Source organism: Lipotes vexillifer, unplaced genomic scaffold (genome assembly GCF_000442215.2).
Source record: "Lipotes vexillifer unplaced genomic scaffold, Lipotes_vexillifer_v1.1 scaffold66, whole genome shotgun sequence".
In the NCBI taxonomy this organism is placed as follows: Eukaryota; Metazoa; Chordata; class Mammalia; order Artiodactyla; family Lipotidae; genus Lipotes; species Lipotes vexillifer.
This window is the reverse complement of record NW_006788130.1, coordinates 709,424-717,125: the sequence shown is the minus strand read 5'-3', so window position 1 is coordinate 717,125 and position 7,702 is coordinate 709,424. Positions and strand designations below refer to the sequence as shown.

Here is a 7,702-nt window from a genome sequence, read left to right as displayed (position 1 = left end):
CTAACTACTTACTTCCCTTATAAAAAGATATTGAAAATTTCACTTGTAGTCATGAGGTAGTATCAGAATCTCTACTGACACTCCCACTGTAAATAACTAGAAAGATGGGCAAAAATATAGGAAGCAACAGTTTTCAGCCATTGCAAAAGAGCCAGCATAAATTTATGATTGTTGAGAGAAGGAAATCATTGCTCTGGACTTCCAGTGAGGGAGAGGACACAGACCGAGACAGTTTTGTTGAACTGAAGAGAAAGATAAGAGGTTCAGGGAACCTAAGAAGGCTGGAATGTGTGTGAGAGAGGACCACAGAAAAGGGAGCAGTTTAGCAGAAGAGCTTTAAAAAAAAAAACTCTACATAGGGATCCACTTGAGTCTTTGCCTACATACTAATCTATGAGTTTGTCAGATAAAATTTCCAAAATGCCAGACAAAAATTAACTTCCAGGTAAAAAAACGACTACCTAAGGAGCTATAAGTTGAAAGAATTACCATAATTCAAAAAGGGCCAGAAATTGTTGGACATGCCAACTGCCTAAGTGTAGAGACCTTGTTAAGCATAGGAGACATTCAACAGAAAGCCCAGAAGAGTCTCATCAGAGTAACGGGGCTGAATGAGCCACAAAGTAAAGATTTGTGATTTGTCCAAAATAATAAAAAATGAGCCTCAGGCTATGAAAATTCATGTTTAAATAACTTAGATGTCTATCAATAAAAATTGCAACTTTCCGGGCTTCCCTGTGGCGCAGTGGTTGAGAGTCCACCTGCCGATGCAGGGAACACAGGTTTGTACCCCGGTCCGGGAAGATCCCACATGCCGCGGAGCGGCTGCGCCCGTGAACCAATGGCCGCTGAGCCTGCGCGTCCGGAGCCTGTGCTCCGCAACGGGAGAGGCCACAACAGTGAGAGGCCCGCGTACCAAAAAAAAAAAATTGCAACTTTCCTTAAAAGAATACAACAGCATCAGGTATTTGGCAACATAAAATTTATCATTTTTGACATCAAATAAATGTATTAGACAGGTGAGGAAGCAAAAAAAATATGACCCATAGCAAGGAGACAAACGGAAAACAGAAACTGAAACGATGGGATTAGCAGAAAAGAAATAAAAAGTTATTAATATGCTTCGAGATCTACATGAAAGCACGTATATAATAGAGTTTAAAAATAGGCAAAAGTTTTCTAAAGATAAAAATATAACTTGTGAAACTGATATTTCACTGAAGAATTATTAATTAATCAAATTGGAGATCTAACAATAGAATCTATGAAATGAAATCACAGAAAGAAGCTAAAATAAATAAATACACAGGGACAAATCCTAGGTGGAATTTGAAACAAGAGTAATTGATCTAATATATATGTAATTGGCATTCCAGAACAAGAATAAAGATATTAAAAATAATTGAGAAAATAAAAGCCAAGCTTTTCAAAATGAAATAAAAATGATAAACTCAGTGATCTAAAAATGAACAACAAAACAAATGCTTATTTATTAAGATCTAAAAGAATCAAAATTGAAAATTAAAACTATTTATAATTTGTATTTTCTCTATTCAGCTATTCTTGATATTTTTTTTTTCCAGTATTGGACACATGGTATTCCATTTTCTTAGAATACCTTTATTCCAAATAACTACTTTTATATCTTCCTCATGCTAATAATTTGGTCAACAATTCCATGTTTTCTATACAGGGGTTGTTTCCAGCCTATGCATTTCAATAGCATCCCACCATTGTTTTATTATTTACTTCTTTGTATAATTGCTTAAATACTTGTTTATTTATGCCTCTACATGTTAAGCAGCTTCAGAACACAAGCAGCATATTGCTCATTTTTTCTACACCCAGCTCCTACTTTCATCAACACAAAGATATAAGAAAGAAAACATACACGATAATGTCATCGGGTATCTAAACACCTAAAGGGCCACCCTTGTCTTTTGTAGAATCCTATCCCCTAATAATAAATGCAATTCCAAAATGTATTTAACTACAGGAGAGAGTTATTTCCATGTAATGGAAATAAATGTTCTAAACTCAACCAAAAACCTATATTAAAATTGAAGAAGAAGGGCTTCCCTGGTGGCGCAGTGGTTGAGAATCCGCCTGCCAATGCAAGGGACACGGGTTCGAGCCCTGGTCTGGGAAGGTCCCACATGCCACGGAGCAACTAGGCCCGTGAGCCACAACTACTGAGCCTGCGCGTCTGGAGCCTGTGCTCCGCAACAAGAGAGGCCACGATAGTGAGAGGCCCGCACACCGCGACGAAGAGTGGCCCCCGCTTGCCGCAACTGGAGAAAGCCCTCGCACGGAAATGAAGACCCAACACAGCCAAAAATAAATAAATAAATAATTTTTTTAAAAAAAAAATTGAAGAAGAAAATGCTGAACCAGTATCAACAATAAAATCTCAGATACATCATTTTCTTATCATGACAAAGTTTATCCCTCTGAATTGTATGCCTGCTATTTCCTATCAGTTCAAAAGAGGTCTCTGGACACTAGAAAAAAAAAACTGCAAAAAAGTGAGAGAAATATGTACACAGTAGCTATTTACATTGTCATGGACTATCTATCATTTGGAGTGTTTTGTGCCCTAAGCAGATATGCAGTGATAAAACATTACTGAATAGAACAGAAATGAGATAAAAGTGGTTTCAGCCCTTTAGTAGTGTGTAACCTAGGGCGAGTGTCTTGACAATTCTGAGCTGCCCTTTAATAGTCTCAAGATTTGGGCTGATATATGACCAAACTTGCATGGTTTCATGAGGACTCAATTAAGTAACAACCGGAAATAATATTTGTGAAACTTAGTAATAGCATTTGCTCAATAAATGTTAGTTGACTGTCAATATTAGGAATGATACAATTGTAGAAATAGAGTCACAAACTTATGGTTGCCAAGGAGGAAAGTGGAGGAGGGATAAATTGGCAGACTGGGATTGACATATACACACTACTATATATAAAATAGATAACTAATAAGAGCCTACTGTATAGCACAGGGAACTCTACTCAATACTCTGTAATGGCCTATATGGGAAAAGAATCTAAAAAAGAGTGGATATATACTATGTATAACAGATTCACTTTGCTGTACAGCAGAAATTAACACAACATTGTAAATCAACTATACTCCAATAAAAATTAATTAAAAACAAAAGAATGATACAACTGTATATTTCCATCTGGCTGCACACCTACCAGGGAAGTCCCTTCAGGCATTCTGGTGGATCTGTTCTTTGTGTATTTAAATTCCTAGCCTCCTCTCATTCATTCCTGGGTCTCTAGGTAAGGCCTTGGGCAGAGACAGGCCTCCATATGGGGAGGGAAGGGGAAACCTTGAAGATAACTTTTCCCCAACTCTGATTCAATACTCACTACTTTCCCATGCCTGGACCTCCCTAGGTTTTGCCACACCCCCATCCTCACCCCTACCCCCAACTCAGGGTTCATAAAACTGCTGGAGCCTTTTGTTTGGGGCCCCCTCCAAAGTGGGGTGAAAAGCACTGACCTACCTGGCTCCATACTCCATTTCATGGGGTAAAATGCAATGGAGTTGTGAGCCTTTCTCTTATTTCATTGTAGTAAGTGATTAAAGTCTTAACTCTCATTTCTGCCTTGTTGCCTTAACTGGCTACCCTGATACCTGGCAGCTCCCCTCTCACCCAGCTCAGCTGAGCTCCTGACACCTAGTAAAATAAAATCAAAGCCAGAGGTATATACTTTTTAATTCCTATATTTAAATAAAATTACTTTGAACAAAATATAGAACTAAACAATGCATCTTAATTCATGAATATTTTTGTAAAGAGCATCATTTTAAATATTATAGATTTTTAAATTCATTTTAACATTTTATATCTTTTATGTGTCTTTTAATAACATTTATTAAAAGAATGTAGTATTATAATAAGCATTCCTTCTGACTGAAAGTTAATATAGTCATTTGAATTTTTTGTAAGAGTCATATATATTGCAAATATACATCTTCCAATTTTTAAGAAGGCAAAAGCTTTCTTATAAGGGGCCCCATCTAAAATCCTCATACATTTGCCTATTTATCTATTTGAGAAATTGATATTCAGTATAAAAAATTTAGTTGCTATTCTTATTACCAAATACATGGCTATGAGGCAAAGCAGAAAATATCCCTTTTTTTTTTTTTTTTTTTTTTTAATTTTAACATTTATTGGTTTTCTTTGATTGCCTCTGGTCCAGTTTTGGAAGGGCTCTCTGGGTTCTTCTGGACTTGTTTCCGGACTGCTGCAGCTGCAGCTTTTAAGGCCCTGTTTTGCTTCTCCAGCTTTTGAGCCTCTTGGAAAACCCGAATGCACAGAGCCTTTTTGGTCACCCAGCGGCGGTGGGTTTTTCGGTAGTACAGAGGGGGGAAGGTGTACTCAATCCCCAGCTCCCTGCATGTCTTCTCAAAGACAGTATATTGGTCTTGCGGAGGTTTTTGAGCATCTCTTTCCTCTGGTCAATGCTCATCATCAGATAGCGCTTGTGGGCTTTGTACTTTCGATGTTTCTTCATGTGTTCTTCACAACTGCGGATCTTGACAGTCAATGCAACAATTTGAGCCTCCAGGGAGCTGGTGTTCTTAGGCTTTTCCACGACCTTGTTCATCAACTGCTCTTTCTTGATTTTTAGCTTCTCTTTCTGGTTAGCCATTTCCAAAGGTAAGAGTTTTTTCACGACATCATCAACCTTCTCAATTCCAGGGATGTCCTGGTGGTCCTTGAGCAGCATAGAAGGGGATGGGTCATCTTCATGGCTGGGCTGGACTGGTGTCTGGGTGGCATATCTGCGGGCGGCCCAGAGGATAAGACCTCCATGACTTGAGGGAAGGTCCCGCTGGATGGAGAGAAGCTTGGCACACCCTCCACCCGGCAGCCCAAGGACTGGGGCCTGAGTCACTGCCTGGGTCCGAATCGAACTCAGCGCCCTCCACGCCGCCCTCAGCATGGTGGCTTCTGACCCCCGAGGGACCCGCTCCACTTAATCAGAAGAATAAGTGGAGTGTTGAGAACAGTTGGAACTTAAAACACCATCTTTTTTTGATCAAAGCAGTAGCAATCCTGCTCAGATTCAAGAGCAGGAAAGAGACCCCTTATCTCCATTAAAAGAATGTAAAATAGTTTGCTGCTATGTTTTTGTTTGCTTGCTTGTTTTACTTAACCCTTATATTATTAAGGAAATTGAAGTTGCAAAATTACAGGGCTGAAGCTAAGGTTTTAGGGCATTTAGAAAAGTATATTTGAGATGAGATTTGTTTCCTCTGTGATTGTTTTCCTTAATTTCTCACTGCTGAAGAAACTAAAAAAAAACCTGTGAACAGGAAGATACAGTATGTGAGGCTTGATATTTTCCTGCCTCAGCTAGTGGTCTCATTAATAAAGCTGTATTTGGTGGAGATAGAGGTTGTGGACAGGCACAACAAGGAAGGCTTATGGTCATTTCATTTGACGTTTTGTGCATCTTTATACATGCAAAGTGTTAAAGTGTTTCAATTAAATATTTTAGTGAAGAACTGTAAAAACCAATTTAGAAACCTAAATTGAAGATGTTTCCTTTGTTATTCAACATATAAGCTGTTAGAACAGGGTTTTCTTTCCATAAAGAACTGATTTTAAATCAAATACTCAATATTTGTAGAGCTCTTTTTTTTAAGCTAGCAAAGTAATTCAATTATTCTAATTATATCATAATTCTGTGACCACATTTTTCCTACCTGCTTGAATTAAAGAACCGAATTTCAAACCTTTTGATATATGAGTGCACATGTATTTGTATTTCTTATTAAATTATATGTATACAATTGATTGATACTTTTAGAAGTCCTTATGACTTCTTCAAAGAAGTTATTAAAACTAGACAATAAAGGTCATTTTGTGTATTATTTGTGTTTACTTTCTATAACAATAGATCACACATAATTTATCACCCTGTGTTGACTCATTTGATTTTCAAAATAATCTCTATTTCTAAATTATTTTTCTTTTGATTTAAACAATTTACCTTTAGTTTGCATGAATTAAATTGTATGAATAGAATTCAGAATACATACTCAGATCATTAGATTAAGTATTTTGTATCAAAACATTTTTTATTACGGTAATTATCTTGTTATCTCAAAATGACCTATATATGGAATTTTATGTGTAAATTATTGCTGGATTTATTTTAACCTAGTCACAGATATTCATACTAAGGACATATTTATTCGCTCACTTTTTTGTCTTTGGAGTTACATTTTTCTGATATCACTTCTCTACAAAACATAAACAAAGAACTTTCAGAACATATGTTGGAAGGTGAAAAAAATTATTTCTAAGTATAAACCATTTTTAATTTCAGATTTATTTGTGTAAAGGGTTAAGGTTATATGAATGTCATCTCCTGATGAAGCACCACACTCTAGTTTTATTACTAACTCTACTCTTCATCAAATCAAACACTGCATATGGTTATAACATTGATTTCTTAATTTTATGAAAATTGTCCTACCAACAGCTGGTCTCTTGAACAAATGAATATGGCAATGGCTGATTACAGATTAATGATATAGCTATTCTTCAAAAGTGCAGCATTTCTCATTCAAAATTAGCCTCATAGTAGTTTAGAATGCTTATTTAAAAGGAACACTCTTTAACTTATGCATTTAAATATTTCTGTTGATATGAAATTGAATGCTTTTGAAGAGCATACACACTTTAGGAGGAAAAAAAGCACTGAAAGAATTTAAATTTAGGATTATTGAAAAGCACATCTGCTTTGAATGTGATGATTTATCAAGATCAGCATGAAGCAACTGCTAATCAAATTTGCCTGAAGACATCAGACAATACTCTATTATCAGACAAAATTATTTAGGATCATTTTTTAAATGTTTATTCAACTTGTAAAAACTTAAAAGTTGAGTTAAAAATCAGGAAGTGCTCTGAAATTCTCCTTACCAAGCATATTCCGAAAAACTTGTGTCATCATGCATTTAAAATGATATGGAATGCTAATCATAGCAATAGTTTTCTTACACTTTGGGATACTACAGCAACACCATTATGCTACAGCAATTTCTGAAAATGAGTGTTCTTTTACCACGTTACTTCTTGGTCTATCAGCTACTGTTGTAAATGATCTAACTATCCATCAACCATATATTTGAAAAATGTCTTTTATATTGGGTCCCAATGGTTAGGTAAGCAATGACAAAGGTAAAAGACAGAATAAAATTAACAAATAAACCTAGTCTCAGTGTTAATACCTTGAACATACCACTGTGATGCTTCCCAGTTTTGAAGAATTTTGCTTTTCTTTATTACTGTGATTGACATATTGAAAGCTGAGTTCTTTGAAATTCATATCACCTGACAGTCAGTTTGGAGAAAACTTTACTGATACTAAATACACAATGTATTGAATGCACATAGATAAATACAAGTCCTTCAGAACTGAAAAGTCTGCTAAAAAAAAAATGCAAGTAGATGAATGTGCTCCAATAAAAGCTGTCTTTTCACAAAATTAGTATTTAAATTCCTATAGATTTTTAAATTTCCATTTAAGCAAACCTGTAAGTTTTAGTTATTGAAGCATGAGTTTATTCTGTCACATAATTGTTCTACAATTTAACTCTAGCAAAAATGTCAGCTGAGATCACAAGAGCATTTCAAGGAACTTAAAACAAACATACCAAAAACAT

General features: G+C 35.8%; 1 pseudogene; it reads right to left on the bottom strand.

The window, feature by feature from the left end:
- Positions 1–4,189: 4,189 nt before the first annotated feature.
- LOC103085067 (28S ribosomal protein S15, mitochondrial pseudogene) lies at positions 4,190–4,983 on the bottom strand (annotated as a pseudogene).
- Between the last annotated feature and the right edge of the window lie 2,719 nt (positions 4,984–7,702).